This window comes from Panthera tigris, chromosome B3 (genome assembly GCF_018350195.1).
Source record: "Panthera tigris isolate Pti1 chromosome B3, P.tigris_Pti1_mat1.1, whole genome shotgun sequence".
Taxonomy (NCBI): Eukaryota; Metazoa; Chordata; class Mammalia; order Carnivora; family Felidae; genus Panthera; species Panthera tigris.
The window spans coordinates 116,121,430-116,139,161 of NC_056665.1; the positions used below are offsets into that span (position 1 = coordinate 116,121,430).

Here is a 17,732-nt window from a genome sequence, read left to right on the forward strand (position 1 = left end):
TCAGGTCATGATCTTGCGGTCTGTGAGTTCGAGCCCCGCGTCGGGCTCTGTGCTGACAGCTCAGAGCCTGGAGCCTGTTTCAGATTCTGTGTCTCCCGCTCTCTGACCCTCCCCTGTTCATGCTCTGTCTCTCCCTGTCTCAAAAATAAATAAAACGTTAAAAAAAAAAATTATATAAAAAAAAAAAGAAAAAAACTTAGAGTAAAGCAGAGTTAAAACATCAGCATTTCATCTCATTCCTGGTTTTTAACTTATAAGCATTTTTAAAAGGAAATATTTTTGGCCAATGTTTCATAATTGGCCAACAGAAGAGAATCAGTTGGTTCATCTTCCCGTGTGGATTTGTTGACTAAAAGTTCCTCTAGCTCCACAAAGTGAGCTTAGATCATAGGAAGCAATTGGGTGGTAGTGACTCTTAGTTGCTATTGATATGCAGTGGATTTCAGTCAATAGCCCCGTGCAGTCTACTCCATGCAGCACATTTTAAGTGTTCTCAGATTCATCTTTTTCTCTTATTTCTAGATTTACTGATTTGCTTGGATAGATCCAGAAACAGCATTGTACTTGGGGCTGCTTTCTGAGATGACACACCCCACCCTTCAGAGGAATTCATTTCTTTTTGGAGTTTGGATTTTGTTATTTTTTTCTGTGTTCCATACTGTAATTGTCAGCTTTTAGAATGTAAATGCTCAAGTACATTCTGCCGCAGTGACTAAGGGGCATTATGTAAGGACTTACCACCACCCCACCCCCTTCTTTTTAGTATGTGGACATCACATTCCTTGGCCTACTATTTGTTTTGCATCTGTATTTCACTGTAACCCTAACAAGTTCATTCAAGCAGTGGTTAGACTGAGGTTAAGTGGTATTATGGTTGTTTGGCAGGATATGGCCATAAACACTTCTCTTTAAACACGGAATGGCCTGAGGTGGCTGTAATGTTCAATTGCATAATCACAGATTACACTTGACAAGCACAAGAATGAGTACACGGGCCACATACATCTGCAGTGAGAAATTGCCCCACAGCATGGAGTCTACTGTAGAAACCATCTGTAGAGTTCCCTTGAGTGTTTTCTTAGATAATTACCTTAATATCATTCATTTAATTGGAATGTTTCTGATGAGATGGAACTATGAATAGCATTTCAGGGTTTCCAGAAGCCTCCCACCTAACATCTAAAGGAATGAGTTAAAATGTTACAAGTGTTTTAAAAATGTGTATGCTCCTCAAAATTTTGTCTGTTTTCTCCTCTCTTTCTCCCCTCCCTACTGGTATTTTTGTGACGTGAAATCTGTTTTATAAAACGTACCCTCAGAAATAATTCACTTTCTAGAGATTGGGTGGTGTGGAGTTTAGAGACATTCTATTTGAAATGCCTGGTGATGTGTCCATTCAGGGAGTCTCTGTGTGAATGTGAGGAACGGGTCTTCGGAGCTCTTAGATGGTACTGGAACACACTGCAGGTTACCTTGGGCAGCCGAGGAATGGAAATCAAGTTGCCGGTTACTGTGTGTGGAAAGGCCTTTCGGGCATATTATGTATTCTTTGAGGCTAATGTGAATATTTAAAAGAAAAATTTTTTCATTTTTTATATATATATATATATATATATATATATGTATGTGTATATAAACACACACACACACATGCACACGCATATATATATATATATATATAGAGAGAGAGAGAGAGAGAGAGAGAGAGAGAGAGAATCTTAAACAGGTTCCACACTCAGCACTGAGCCCCACGTGGGACTTGATCCCACGACCCTGGGATCATGACCTGAGGTGAAAATCAAGAGTCAGATGCTCCACCCAGGTGGTCCTGATGCGAATATTTGTGAAAAAGTGTTTTACTTCCTTCATTACCATTTTCAGTATTTATCAGGAAACTGGATATATTTGATATGGGACTCAGTGTTTCTGTCGTCTTAATTTTTACTAAATGTTTTTATTGAACTTGTTTTTCAAGTAGGCATTTTAAATTTTTGTAATTGTTTATGCACGTTTCATGTGTTTTATTCAAACTGATTTGTCTATAAACTACTATAAACTATAGACTGGTTTGTCTATAAACTACTATAAAATACTTCCTTGTCAGAGGCCCCAAGGTTGACACTACAGATTTTTATTTGAAATGTTTATTATTTTAAACTAATTTTTTTTTTTTTTTTTTTTTTTTTTTTAGCAAAGTAATAATACCCCCGGTTTAAATACGAAGTAAAATCATAGTTCAGGTTTGAGAAGAAAAGTTCTTAAGCTCCACCTGTTGCTTTTCAGAAGCAGCCATTTTCAGGGTTTTCTTTTTTAACTGTTTCTTCTGGCATTTACTGCCATATATCTAAAGAAGTTATTTTTACTCCTGTGGCTCGGCTTTTCAACTCTAAGCATTATCTTTTGACTATTTCCTGCAGAAGATAAGGATTTAACTTCCTGACTTGTCTTTCCCCATCCTCCCAGTGATAATTAAAAAAATTTAAAAAAAGGTTTTTTTTAAATGTTTTATTTATTTTTGAGAGAGACAGAGGGAGAGAGAGAGAGAGAGAGGTACAAGTAGGGGAGGGGCAGAGAGACAGGGTGACACAGAATCTGAAGCAGGCTCCAGGCTCTGAGCTGTCAGCACAGAGCTTGATGTGGGGCTCAAACTTGTGAACCGTAAGACATGACCCAAGCCGAAGTTGGATGCTTAACCGACTGAACCACCCAGGTGACACCCAGATTACTTTTTTTTAATTTTAAGTAAGCTCCATACCTAATGTGGAGCTTGAACTCACACATGCTCAACCGACTGAGGCAGCCAGGCACCCCACTCCCAATGATAATTTTATTGAATTTTTGCCCAAGCTGTCATTTAACGTTTACAGTATTATTTAAAAAAAAATTTTTTTTTTCTAATGTTTATTTAGTTTTGAGGGAGAGAAGGAGACCGAGCATGAGTGGGGGAGGGGCAGAGAGAGAGGGAGACACAGAATCCGAAACAGGCTCCAGGCTCTGAGCTGTCAGCACAGAGCCCGATATGAACTCGTGGACTGTGAGATCATGACCTGAAGCCAAAGTCAGGACGCTTAACCAACTGAGCCACCCGGGCACCCCTGTAATAGTTGCTTCGTACATTTGCTGGAACTTTGCACACGAACTATCACATGATTTGCAGATAAGAAGTTTTACTTCTTCCTTTTAGATCTTTATGCCTTTTATTTCTTTTTCTTGCCTTCCTGAATGGCTAGGACCTCCTGTTGCCTAAAATGTGACACACACATTCTGCCTGTTCTTCAGCTCGAGGGAAAAACAAGTCAGTTTTTCACCTTTGAGTGTGATGTTGTTTTTGGGTGTTTTTCTTTTTTCTTTTTCTTTTTCTTTTTTCTTTTTTTTGCAGTTCATCAGTTTGAGAAACTTCTCTAACTCTTCCTAGTTTGTGGGAGTTTTATCATGAATGGCTGTTGGATTTTGTCAAACACCTTTTCTATATCTGATCTGATCCTATATTTTTCTCCTTTAGTCTGTTACATGGATTGATTTTCGAATGTTAACCAATCGTTGGGGGTAGACTGTACTTGCTCATAATGTACCTTTTTAATATATTACTAGATTTGATTTGCTAAAGTTTTGTTAAAGGTATTTGTGTCTATCTTCATGAGGGATACAGCTCTGTAATTTTTATTTTTTTGTAATGTCTCTGTCGGGTTTTAGTATTAGCATTCTGCTAACCTTATAAGGTGAGTTGGGCAATGATCCTTCCTCTGTTTTCTGAAAAAGTTACATTTCCTTTTTGAATGTTTGATGGAATCCACCAGTGAAATCATCTGGAGTTGTTCTTTTGCTGCTTTGGAATATTTTTGACAACAGATTTACTATCTTTAAAAGGTAAAGGGCTAATTAGATCTTCTGATTCTTCCTGTGCCAATTTTGATAGATTCTATTTTTCTAGAAATTTATTTGCTTTATGTAAGTTGTGTCAAGTATTCTCTTATTATCCTCTTAAACGTTGACAAGATCTCTGGTGGTATATGTTTTTTCATTTCTGGTATTGGTGATTTGTGTTTTGTCTCTCTTTATTTTTGATCTAACTAGAAGTCTGTCAGTTTTGACGGTAATTTTAAAGACCTGTATTTTGGTTTTGCTAATTTTGTCCGTTGTCTGTTTGTTTTCTACTTCATTGACTCTGGTCTTTATTATTTTCTTCCTAATATGTTGGGTTTAGTTTGCTCTGCTCTTTATGATTTCTTAAGATAGAATGTTAGGGTCATGGTGATAGATAGATCCTTTTCGATTTTCTTGAATTAAGCATTAAAGTTTTAAGTTTCCCTTTAAGTACTATTTTAGCTGCATCCCACAAATTTTGATATGTTTTACTTTTGTTGCTATTTGGCTCAAAATATTTGCTAATTTACTTTTTTGATTTTATCTTTGATCCGTGAATTATTTACAAGTGCGTGGTTTGATGTTCATACATTTGGAGTTTTCCTAGGTATCTTATTATTACTGATTTTTAGTTTAATTCTGTGTTGTCAGAGAATATACTTTGTGTGATTACAATCTTTTTATGTTTATTGAGACTATATGGTCTTTCTTGGTAATGTGCCACATGCATTTGAAAGGAATGTGTATTCTTCAGTTTTAGATTTTCTGTGAATGTCAGGTCAAGGTGGTTGATAGTGTTGTTCATATCTTCTATGTCTTTCCTGATTTTGTTTTTTTTTTTGTCTAATTCTATCAATTGCTGAAATGGAGTGTGAACATCTGTTACTGTAATCATATCATTGTCTTTTCTTCATTCTATTTTTGCTTCTACTTTGAGATGCATATACATTTATAATTGTTACGTCTTCATGATAAATTGTTCCTGTTATAATGTTCTTTTTTCTCTGGTGATGGTCTTTGTCTTAAAAGTTGATTACAAACTCAGTGTGCATGGTAGGGCTAGTGTCTGGTATTCTCCTCTGGATGATTAGCTTGGGCCCTGCCATTTCAATGACAGTCCCCAGGTGCCAGTTTCTAGTGATCTTTCATTCAGGTTGGCCACTTTCTCCTGAAGAGTCTTCCAGCCTGCTGGCTGTCTAATGGAGCTTGACACCTCATGTTTTCAGTGCAGGGAGTCATTCCTACCCTCACTTATGCCTGGCCAGATCTTCTCATTAGTTGCATGCAGATTAAACCCCATTTTCATCCTTATCAGTAAGTTGCTCAGTTGTGGGATTAGGGAAATTTCCTTGATGCAGACCCTTAAACCATACCAATTCTTTTGTTTTCAGCCTCACCCCTTAATAGGATCTCAGTTTCTTAGCCCTTCTGGAATTCTGCATCATTAACAGACCTTTTTTTTTTTTTTTTTAGTTGAAGATTCTTCTTGGTGGCCTCTGCACTCCTCTGTCTTTAGCAGTTAGATTTCAGCTTTGTCCAGTTTGCTGAATCATTTTCCACTTACACATTGGTTTCTCATCTTTTGGAATTTTGTAGACATCTCTTATATGCTGTTGTCTCTTTTATTTCCATTTATTGTCATTTCTGGAAGGAATGGAAGCAGGCATATATTCAGTCATCTCCTTTTTTTTTTTTTAACAATTAAAAAAAATGTCTGTTTGAGAGAGAGGGAGAGCATGCATGAGCGTATGCATGGGGGAGCGACAGAGAGAAGGGGAGAGAGAGAATCCCAAGCAGGCTCTGCACTGTCTTGTGGAGCCTGATGCAGGGATTGATCTCTGTGAGATCATGATGTGAGCCAAAATCAAGGGTCGGATACTTAACTGACTGAGCCAGCCAGGTGCCCCTTAGTCTCTACTTTTATCTACTTTCTAGTTTATTTACATGAGGCTTTTTAATTGATGTATGTTATTGTTAAAACTGATCTGCAGTATGCAAAACGCTAATTTCGTGTCCTTTCTTGCCATGTGTGGAAAAAAAGAAAGTGTGTTTGTATGTGGGGGTGTCCATTATATTTCAGTGATGTGAGAACTGATGTATTTCTTGCTGTGGATTTCATTCACATTAGAAAGTGTTCGTGGTGTTCTACCTTCTTTGTGTTTGGTTTGGTAGACACTGTTTTCTTTCAAGCGCCTTCATTTTGAAAATGAACACATTATGCCTGTCGTATAAAATAGGAGATTCCTTGACCTAGAACTCAAAAGTCATCGAGTTGCTGTTTTAATACGGGTAAGTGGTTTAAATACACTGCCAGTTTCTTCACCTATAAATGAGAAATATAGACTTAACAGGCTTGTTAAGGGTATCTTCCATGTAAAATCAAAGACAGGAAAGTCTTTAAAAAATTACACAGTGGGGCATCTGTGTAAATTGGTGTATTGAGTAATTAATGTGTTCTTGGACAGTCAGGGATTAAACTATTTGTGTTTATGCTCTTTGGGAATTGAATGGTTCTTGCAAATAACTTTTAGTATTACATTCTCCACGGTGGAAAACTTGCCCTATGCTTTGCCAAAATAACGCTTATTTCGTGACACTTTCACAGCCTGGGTCCAGTCCAACGTGAAAGTAGAATAGACCACTCCCTAAACGCTGTTATCGCTGAATGTTGTTATTTAAAAGAGCCTCAAGAATTTACCTCTAAGTTGCCCCATGTTCAACCTGGTATTTTGGGATGCTTTCTAAAGACACCTGTTAAGTGCTGGTATTATCACTGAGGAAGAAATTCTGTGTTGAGATAATCGTCTGCCTCTGGTGTTCCAGCTCATTGTAATTTACCTAGAGAATGGGACCTTAAGGGAATAGGTCCATTGAGTTTTTTAGAAGGGAGGGAAGAACAGATCTAAAATCTAGAGGAGTGTCAGGGATAGGAGGCCTTGATAGAGCGGCATAGCTGTTAGCCTTGGGAAGCAAGGCCGTGATCTCAAGTGGAATATGGGTAATATGGATGTTTTACAGTGCTTTTAGATCCAGCCATGTCTGAGCTCTTAATCACCATAATAACTTTCATGGTTATGGTCATATTTGAGAATAAGGTCCATGGCCCTTGAAGACCAAAGATCTAACTACTCGTGGCTTTAGCAACATTTAAATGCTGTTCACATAAGCCTCTTAAAGCATGTTTCAGATGTGAGAAAAAATGGAAGTTTTCCCACTTTTAATTGGGAGAGCAAGAAAAAAAAAGAACGTTAATACCTAGCTATTATGATTACACAGTTGATATTTGGACAAAGTGTAAATTATAGCATTCATTTGTGTGTCACTTACTTCATGAGTTTGGAATCCTCCCCTCCCCCTCTGCTCTTGTTTAGTGTATTTAGAAGCACCTAGACTATGGAGGAAATGGCATATTTATAGTGATTTTTGTCAATTTGGGGATAATGGTGATCCATACACCAGATATGGTGTGGTTTTTTTTTTTTTTTTAAATAAAAGAGTCCTGTAGCTATGAACTTTTACATTTGTTGACATGAGGTGTAAACAGCTTCAATGCTTGAAAAATGAGGATATTGGTTTAAGCAGCTGTTCTAGTGCATTTGCTCATGATCTTTTTGGTCCTAGAAATATTCAAAATAATCTCAGTTATAAGGTGGCATTATTATTGAATTGAAAAGTCTTGTTTTGTTACTGTCTTGGCAACTGCAGTGTGATGATTTTGTGGACTTCTCATCTACTTTGTAGAACTCAGGTTGCAGGTTCTTGGCGTCCTCGTCTCTGAATGTGTTTCACATTCTGTTTGCCTGATTCTTTCATTTTGAATCCATGAGATTCAGTGGGATACTGTGGAAAACAATCGCATATGTGTTTTTTAAAGACCGGGAGGTACCACTTGAGCTCTCTTTTATTCTGTTCTCTTTTCTTTTTTTGTTTTGTTAAACCTTATTTTTTAGGGCTCTTCTTTTAGAAAAATCACCAATACGGCAAAGTAAATGAAGGCTGTCTTTGAATTGCTTGAATGTCAAAACATTTTTATTGTAAGAGGAAGCCAGTCCTACTTAAAATTTTTCTTGGCTCATTAAAGTTTAGGATTTTAATGAAGTTGTACTTAGCAATAATTATGTTTTGAGGTAGGTGAGTTTTGGAGGAAGAGTGGTGATTCTGGTTTTCCACTGTACTTTCACTGAGGACCAGGACACCAAAGGTAAGAGTCCTGTGTACTTTGGTATTGACACTGTAATTGTGTAAGCCAAGTGTTCTGGGTGGTTCCAGGCTAGCCTTCCTTTACATGGGTGGTAGAAAGTGGTAAAACCAGACAGAAGGCTTCAGAATCTGGATAAGCAATGAAAATGGCATTGCTGTGGAAACTTTGTCCCACCTTTTGTAACTATGGAACAGAAAAGCAACAATAGCCTAAACAAATTTACATTAGAACACGTTCAGAGGATGTAGAAAGGGGAGAGATTGTTTTACCCAGCAGTTTTTACTGTTTTTACTCCGTTTTGTCAGTTGTCAGTCCCTTTAAGAACATCTTACTATTGACTTTTCTTAGGATTCACTTACAAAGGAGCCATGTAAAATTGCACCGAGTTTCTCTCTGCGTAAGGGTTTTTATTAGGAAGAATAGCTTGGTAGATGCTACGGCAATTTTAAAAGCACTAGTCTGTTCTTGACTTAATTAAAGGGGAGAGTATTTTAATTTGTTCAGCAGCAAACACTGAGTGCCCGTATGTGAAAAGGGCTGTCGGTTCTCTGGGGAAGACTGAGATTGGCAAGTTGTAGCCCCTGCCCTGAAAGAGCTCTAGTCCTGTTGGGAAATCCGACGCATGCGTAGTGATACTAGAGTGAAGAGAGCTCCAAGAGGGGCCCGCAGACTGGGGGTTCAGAGGAGGGAGAGAGACACTCATTTCCCTAATGGGTGAGGTGAGCAGGCTCAGTGAAGCTTCGTGTTAGGTGGCGGTATTTAAGCAATGTCTTGCTGGGTGGACATAGAAAGTTCTAGATGTTGAGGCATGGGTAGGTGATGGGGACAAGAACTTCAGATTTGCTATTATGTCTAGCTTGGAAAAGTAAATAATAGTTGTAATAATACTAATACAAGCATTTGCTGAATGCCTAATTTGTGATAATTATTTGTTTCAATTCATTTTCTCATAACAACGTAAGAGCCCTTTGAGGTAGGCACTACTGTCACCCCCATTTTACAGATAAAGAAGTTGAGGTATAGATAGATAGGTTAAGAAACTTGTGTAAGGCTACGCAGTTACTAGAATTTGAGCTAGTTTCAGAGAGCTCACCCTTGCTGGCTATGTTGTACTATGGAAAATATAGCAAAAGTGGCTTGGCGTCTGTTATGTAGAGCCTCAAATGCCCACACGAATAATTTAATATATTGGAAGACATTTTTTTTAGTGGTTCTGTACAAGAGTTGTAAACATGCTCTCTTACCTCTTTGAATGTGCCATGCTTTACTGCTTTTGAAATGCCTTTCCCGTGTTACCCTGTCAGCATCTACTCAGTTTTCAGTGTTTGCTTCTATATCACCTTTCTGTGAGGCTTTCCTCCCTCACCGAGGGAGAAGAACCCTCGTGGAGGCTCCCGTGGCTCTTCGTCCCCACACCTTTAATACAGTGTTCATTAGGTGGCAGGATGGTTGTTGACTTTGTTTTTTTTTCTCACCTAGACTGTGAATTATGTGAGTATTGGGATTGTGGGTCCTTTTTGTGTCCCTGGCGTTAGGTTCATCATTGTAGCCGAATAAAGCTCAGATAAATCACAGCTGATTGAAAGGGAGGGTGATAAATTCTCAGGCATCATACTGACTTTCTAAATTGCTTCCCTTCTGAGTTACAGGTGTTTGAATACCTAGAGAAGAGATAAATAGATGATACAATTTTTGGTTGACTGGGTTCCTCTGAGAAAGAAGGAGAAAGATTATTCTGTATTTGGGGTTGCTGGGAACAATTTCTGGGAGGGCCAGGCTCTAGGCTGGGCCCTCACGGAGGTGTAATGTTGAAGTTGGCAGAGGGGACAGGGCACGCCGGTTGGGAGAACAGCGTGAGCAGAGGACAGAGATGGGATCAGTTATGAGATAACACTACCTGCCCTGACACCTGAGCCTCTCATCTTCCTGCCACACCCACTAGAGCATTTTATAGTGCAGAGAATCTCTTGAGAGCCCCGATTTTCTTTATAATCTGCCAGAAAGATGGATGGGCCAGCAAAACATTTGCCATGTTGTGGTTTGAATTTAAGGTAAGTTCCTAACACACATGGAATATGAAATTCAGGTGTGCACGATGCCTTTTTGGTAGGAAGAGTGCTGTAGAAAAACAGGCCCATTTGGTCTAAATTAAACTCGCCCTCCAGGAATTCCTTAAAATCTTAAAACAAGTAACCTTACCTTTAGCTGGCATGTGGTCAGCCCGACTCAAGTTTTCTTTGACCGTCTAAGACCATTAGGAACGTTGAGACTGTGGCCATGACTTGTGCTGTTGAATTCAGCTTCTTGCCCTTTCTCTGGAAGCATTCTGGCTGTGATGCGGGGACTGAGGAATTCGGTATTTAGGAGATATTTGGGAGAGGCATGGTTAATCGGACCCATGGAGAGGAACTTGTTGAAGAACTCTCGTAATAAATGAGAGTGTTAGAATGCAGACAGGGTGTCTTTGTTAAGAAACCTCTTCCTACAATTGAAAACCTTTTAAAAGTGTTTCTGAGGCTCAAGCCAAAGTACTGCAAATGATGCCATGAAACTACCGATGCTCCCAAATTAAAAGCTTTCTCCCTCACTAAGTTCGGATTAATAGTGGCTGTGTTTTTAAGAGCGCGTGCCTAACAGGGGAGGGACAGTCTTTCCCAAGATGGTCAAGGTCTTAGCTCACCATTTTACTGCTTGATTGTTCTGGGACCGTGGACCCTACCATGGGTAGAAGGAAAGGCTAGAGGGAAGAACGTTTGTCCCTTGTGTGTGGCCCATCCATCCTAGTGTCCTCTTTACACACAGTTGCTGGATTTAGTTTCCCTTTTCTATAGATTACTGAAGATCTTAGGGTTGTAGATGTTTAAACATAAGCTTCATGAGGTTAGGAACTTGGTTTTGTTCCCTAAAATCTCCCCAGGGTCTAGAATAGCATTGTTAAATAGAAATTTAATGTACGCCTCTCTGTATTTAAAAATTTCTGAACTTCTAGGGGGCGCCTGGGTGGCTTAGGTTGGTTAAATGTCCAACTCTTAGTTTAGGCACAGGTGGTGATCTCTCGTCTGTGGGAACGAGCCCCGCGTTGGGCTCTGCACTGACTGCACGGAGCCTACTTGGGGTCCTCTGTCTTTTGCTCTCTCTCTGACTCTCCCCATCCCTCTCCCTCTCTCTTTCAAAATAAATAAATAAAACTTAAAAAAAAATTGAACTTCTAGTTGCCATGTAAAAGTAAAGCACAAAGAGAAGAAATTAATTTGAATAATACATATGTTTAATCTAATATCCAAAACATTATCTTCTTAACACGTAATTAGTATAAAAAATTACCGAGACATTTTACTGTCTTTTGTCCGTACCGGGTCTTCAAAATCCAGTGTGTATTTTATGTCTCAATTTGGACTAGGGCCATTTTGAATGCTTAATATAAGCTACATGTTCCTCCTGCTTATGGTATTGGGCAGGACAGGTCTGGAACTGTGTCTGGTCTATGTAGAAGTCCAGCAAATATCTGTTACGTGAAGGAAGAAAGGGAGAGAGGGAGGGAAGGAGGAAGTGGCAAAAGTTAAAAGATGAGTAAACAGAGGGACGTTATTTGACTTGTTTTGGGGTGCCCTAGTGGTTTCTAGCTAGAACAGCAACTGCATGATGAAAAATGCTGTACACTTTTAGTTTAAGATCGTTTGTAAATGTGTTGCCTCACTGATACATACCTTCCACACCGCTGTGTAGACAAGTCAAGTTTTAACAGTCTTTAATGTATGGGTGGCCTGGACGAGGCTTAACTAGGTTCAGTGAGTGTGTGGTTTAACCAGACTTCAAACTCCGCTCTTCTGAGTCCTAGTGCAGTACTTTGTGCTCACTGCATACCTCCCATCTGGTTTGTGTTACGTGTGCACATACTTCCCTGTGAACACTTGTTGGCTCTTAGATATGGGTAGATGCTAAACGCGATACACTGAATAAATATTTTTAACACAGAACTATTTAAAAATAGTAAAGGTCAGATCTGAAAGTTTGTTTTTAATTCAGTAATCAGACAGGAATGGGTACTGTGGCCAAGAAAGTGGTGTGTGTGGCTTCTCGAGCTGTTAGGATCTTCTGAATTATAGAAAGCACATAAAAATGTGAGTGAACAGATAGTTTATGACAAGGTATGCATACATGTGTTTGAAACTGCCCTCTGTGTAACCATTTTATCTGTCAAACATTTGTTCCCTAGTAGGCATGTGTCATGATTTTCTGTTCTAGCACACGGAAAAATGTCTTGTTTCTTTCACAGAGGGAAAGTGACTTCAGCATAATAACCCTCCAGTGCTTGAGTTACTGGATTTTGCAGCTTTCTTGTTTCTCAAGCTATTAAAATGGTTGGTTTTATTGTGCTTAACTTTTAAATAAAACCCTAAGGCAGATACTTTTGATATGATTCAGTTTCTTATGGCTAAAATGCTGCAGAGCAGTTGAGGTCAGTTTCTAGAGCATCAGTGTGATGTTATGGAAACATCTTCTTGGATAGAAGCCAACATTGATCACATTTGTATCTAAATCCTACTCTGCAGAGCCTAGTGTGTTAGTGAGGTATCAGTGCACCATAAATTCTTTATGCAAGGTATTCAAATATTTGAATTTGTGAGAAACAACTGTAACTTACAGAAAATGGCAGTGTAATTGTAAGGTTTTCCCACAGTGAGAAGATACTGCAAAATATTTTGTTCACTGTTTCTCAATTAAAGACAATATACCACAAATTTGAAAAAAGTAATGCAAAAGTTAACTCAGCAAAAAATGTGTATTTAGGTCTTTGTCATAGCAAAAGCCACCACTTGGATTTTAATTGATCTAAGCTGTAAGCAAAGAAGTTAATTCTAATTTATCTTGCATATATGGGAGATCATTCATAAGGAATTTTCTACAAAACCGCATGAATGTCATTATCCACCAGGTAGGCTAAGGGTTTAAGTGTGGATAACTCCTACACATACTTCACCTTCTGCTTGTAGAGCCTGGGGAATGCTAGGAATTCACAGAGGTGAATTCTTAACACGACCGAACCTTACCCTTTCTGTGCCAACTTCCAGACTCCAGAGGCTTGCAGTGTCACACCTGCTCTTCTTTCCCAGCTGGGTGGCCTAGAATCTGAATAAATGGAGGACTGGAGGTCCTCCCTGCAGAAGGTGGTGGAATCTTGAATACACTTAGTTCACGAACAGCGGAAGACTGAGGGTTTATTTAGAACAGCAGTTCCCAGCCCTGGCTGAACATCAGAATCATCTGAGGAGGTTTGGGGCCTTAAAGCTGCCCAGACCCATCTGTTCCACACCAAAGTCTACCTACATTTCAGCTGTGATTTTAATTTCTCACTGAAGAGCTTTCTTGAATCTCTAATCATGGCGTGCCTTACATTTTTTACCACCGTACCTGCTGATCAATAGTGATTTCTGATGACTCTCCAAAATACTCAGGAAGGTTTGTTTGTTTCAGAGACAGGGAGGCTTGGTAAAGGGTGAAATAGGGCAGGTTCCTCAGCAAGAAGTCCTGAGAGGAACAGAGCCCTAGGAGGTGGGTAGGTCATGGCAGCTGGAGAGAAGAGGGACAAGTAGGCCAAAGGTTGGAGCCTGTATGGGGAGTGAAAGAAGTGGGTTGTGCCAGGAGTCCTTCTGAGATGACTCAGGGGATGTGGGTTTAGCTATCTGGAAATTGCGTATCTTCGTAACTTGGATATTTCCCTTTTCCCATTCTTTGTCAGAACAAGGAAGAGACATGATTGATGACCACTGCTCAGAGAACCTTTTTCTTCCATTTGGATTGGTTTTAGGATAGTACTGTTGGTAGGAAGTCTGACATCTATTTTAAAGTGGTAGTTTTTTCCCACCACTGCTTTTATATTTTACAAAGTCTTGGATACACAAGGGTACTTTAAACTCCTGTTTCAGATTTCCGGGAGATTGCTGGAGACAAGCTGGATGCCTCATGTTTTGGAAGACTTGGTGTAGTTTCCTTCTTTTATTTGGTAGTAGCGGCCTTTGGTGGCATACTTCTTAACTTGTTAACTGTAGACTAAGTTATCTATTAATTCAAAGGTGAACCTTTGTTGATAATAATATGCAGCTGTTATCAGAGCCCTTCCATTCCTAGGCTTGATATGCTGACTGCAGTGTGGTGGTGTTGGTGTGTGTATTTCATTGTTTGAAGGGCCCAGTTGAGAGTGTGAAAGGGAATTGATGTTCTGTGGAGTAGTGCTGTCACTGATGCTGGCTTTTGATTTCCTGGTATTAACCTGTAAACATGAGTCCCTTCACACCAGTTGTCAAGATGCAAAACAGTAGATCAGAGAATAAATGCACTTTTTTGGGAGGTGGGAGCATTGTTTAGGACTGAACCACATTGTTTAGGACTGAAATCTGTTATCTGGCATTCCTCTGCTTTATAACATTTCACGTAAAATATGACTGTGAAAAAAATAACAATCCAGAAGCCTTTTTTGATAAAGCCTGAAGATTTAAAATGTTATAGCACTTTCATTTCCCCCGCTGATTATGAGGATCTTTATTGGAGAAAATTGTGGAAACTACAATAGAATATAAAGAAGAAAATAAAGATTGCCAGTAATTCTGCAACTCAGCAATAACTGTTATTAACATTTAAACTATTTCCTTTCAGGGTTTTCTTGTGTATGTGTGTGTGGGAGGGGCGTGCATACTGTTTTTTATCCTGTTTATGAACTTAATATTATGAGCAGTTTCCCATATGAATAACTGTTCTTCAAAAATATGGTTTTCATCGGTTGGTCTGTTGCCCAGATATTTTCTTTACTTTGGAATTTTGGTGGAAACACCACTCAGAAGTTGGCTTGGATGTCTTTTATTCCTCCACGATGCCTTTCCTTCCCAGAGTAAGTTGAAAAAATCTCCACTGAGATTCCACAGAATGTTGATTTCAACGGTCCTAGCATACCTACCATATCTTGCTTCATGTAATTTTTTGTGTACACATCTAATTCTTCATCTAACATTTATTGAACCAGCCCTTCCTTTGTAACAGGTGCTATGCTGAGACCTCACAGTACAATGGTAATGGAAAGGAAATAAAAAGCAACACACCGTCAGATAGTTTTGTGCCTGCGCCCAGGATATTGGCCCATGGGCTGGGGATACAAAGATATTATTCAGGTAATCACACAGTTGAATGTTAACTTGCAATTATAAGGGTTTTTAAGGAGAGGTAAATGGTGCTTATGAGAACAGTTCAAATGAACAAAGACAAGGTGTTTTATTTGACCACAGATCTCATCTGATCCAGGTCTTAACTTTTATAAAGGTCTGTGCAACCAAGAAACACCTTGTCCACTCAGAGAGCCCAGTGTGGTTCAGTGCTCTGCTGTGGTTGAAGGGCACTTGGGTTCTTTGTGCTCAGCTCTGACCAACCCGTGTGCATTCTAAAGAGGGGCTCACGTTAGAGAAGATTTTAGAAAAGATTTCAAATATGGCCCAGTTAGAAAAACTATAGCAAGTGCTTCTGAGGAAGGGAAGACAGGAGGAGGACATTTTAGTTGTTGTCCAATATGGAGCCATTTATCAAGGTGTATAGAAGGGATTCTGGTAGTTGATGGGAAGAAGTGAGATTATTCTGCTGGTTCCCTTTCCATTCTAAGATTCCACATTTTATAGATTATCTGAAGCCATTCTTTATGTGGTTGGTACCAAGAGGACCCTGAGGGTTGTTTTCAGCTTATGTAAATTTGGGTGTAGAGGAAGAGTGTCCACCCATCTCCCTGCCGAGTGACCCCTCCCATCTCCATCTTCCGGAAGTTTGAGGACCTGATGAGCTCCTGCAGGCAAACAGTATAAGAATTCTCATAACACATGGAAGAAGTCTGATTCCCTTAATATAGCAAAAGGCCATCTTGCTTCCTATCTGACTCCTCTCTCCTTTCTCTGTCACTGAGCCTTGGTTGTTTCAGTGATGGGGAAATTTCTTATGTAAGGCAACTTTTGTCCTTTGGTGCCCTTACTGTTTCTTTTTCTTACGCACTTCTCTCTTCTTGCTAAAAAAAAAAAAAAAAAAAAAAATTAATTAATTCCTTTTTTAGGACCAGCTAAAGTTACCATCTGTAGAGTTTTTCTGGCTTCCTAAAGTTAGTCACTTTAGAACACATCCCTCTGTTATTATATTGCTGAAATTTTTTATTTAGTTGTTTAGCTTGCTCCTTTGGATTGTAAAGTATTTGGAACTATGTATTCTGTTTGACTGTTCAGTGCCTGAAAGGCACTCAATAAATGGCACACTCAGGGCATTCAATAACTTTTGAGTGAATGAATATAATTCCTCATTTGCTTTATTGTACTGTCCCTTATTGTGGCCTTACTGTACTTTACTATACTGTACCTTATTGTGGCTTTGACATTTGACATCTGTGAGACAAATAGCTGAACTTTTGATTGGCTGATTAACACCTTAGAAGGTCAGGAGTACAGTTTTCTTGAATCCTTTATTAAAAATGCCAACAGAGAGGATGTTGTTAATGTGGTGGGACATCCTCGTTTCCACAAAACCACTTTGTATCTTGGGTGACCTTTTAAACCTCCTTCAGAGTTATCAAATTGACCTCTTGCTAATGTAGCATTATGTATCAACTGTACTCAAAAAATTTTTAATTATAAAAAGGATAAAAAAAGGTTATTAAATTGTTGTAGTTATTTTCAAGAAGAGCCACATCTTAGTTAGTGTGCTAGGTAGTTTTACCACAAACATTTTTCCTGCGTCACTCGTTGGCTATAAGGTAGTTTTGGCGTCAGAGGTAAAATAATGAAAGATAAGAGGGGGATGTTAGAAAGGACATAATGAAACATGAAAAATTCGGTAAAATTCATTACTAATTGTTCCTTCTTTAAGAAGTATCAGTTTTCCAAATTCTAGGTCGCCTATTTTTACCCGGGTACGTATTGCACTGTGAGAGCCTTCTACAATGTTGTTCATTCTTGGCATATTGTGACATGTCCTTTGATAGTCCAGGGTTGTGTGGGAAACGGAGAAGAAATACTGATGTAATACTGCAACTAACAGAGCTTTATTGTTGTTGTAACCGATGTGTTGTCATTTTCTGGTACAGCACAGTGTGCAGTCTGGCATTTCGCTCTTATTTCACACCTCCCATTGGCTTTATCACCATATTTTCGATCAGGTTGGTGTCTGTAGTGATCATTGCTGTTTTAAGACCGCCATGGCTACTGGCCACCGTATAGACCGTTATGGGGGCTAGGTGACGTTTACATAATAAAAAAGGAACTTTGTCAATGGAGAAATGAAAGCAAACTGACCACCAGCTTTCAGTACAGTAACTGTGCTGAAGGCGGTTGATTCTTCAATGGTGAAATGAAACCCAACTGTCAACCAGTTGTTTTATCGTAAATGAAACCAAACTGCCAACCAGTTACTCTGTTTTTTATGGAAATTGCCTTATGGCCAATTGTTCACAAGGTGAAAACACGAAAGTGCTTGCCGCAAAGACGTCTGTGGCAAAGGTGCCCGTGGTGAAAATACCAGACATGCTTTATCAGGACAAAAAAGTGAGGCTGAGAGAAAATGGAAAATTACCATTTTTTATTTTTATTTTTTGAATTGTAAAGAAGTGATAGGCATTTACAGAAAGGTGACATTAGAATTTGGGAGTGAA

General features: G+C 39.0%; 1 protein-coding gene across 10 annotated transcripts in view; it reads left to right on the forward strand.

The window, feature by feature from the left end:
• The window catches only part of SIPA1L1 (signal induced proliferation associated 1 like 1), a 362,769-nt gene that overhangs the window by 42,544 nt on the left and 302,493 nt on the right, over positions 1-17,732 (forward strand). Inside the window, exon 4 of one of the 10 annotated variants that reach the window (XM_042990031.1) lies at positions 15,101-15,228. The exons of the other annotated variants lie outside the window; for them this stretch is intronic. The gene's annotated coding sequence lies outside the window, so the exon portion shown is untranslated. The remainder of the gene's footprint in view (positions 1-15,100; positions 15,229-17,732) is intronic. 10 annotated transcript variants of the gene reach the window in all.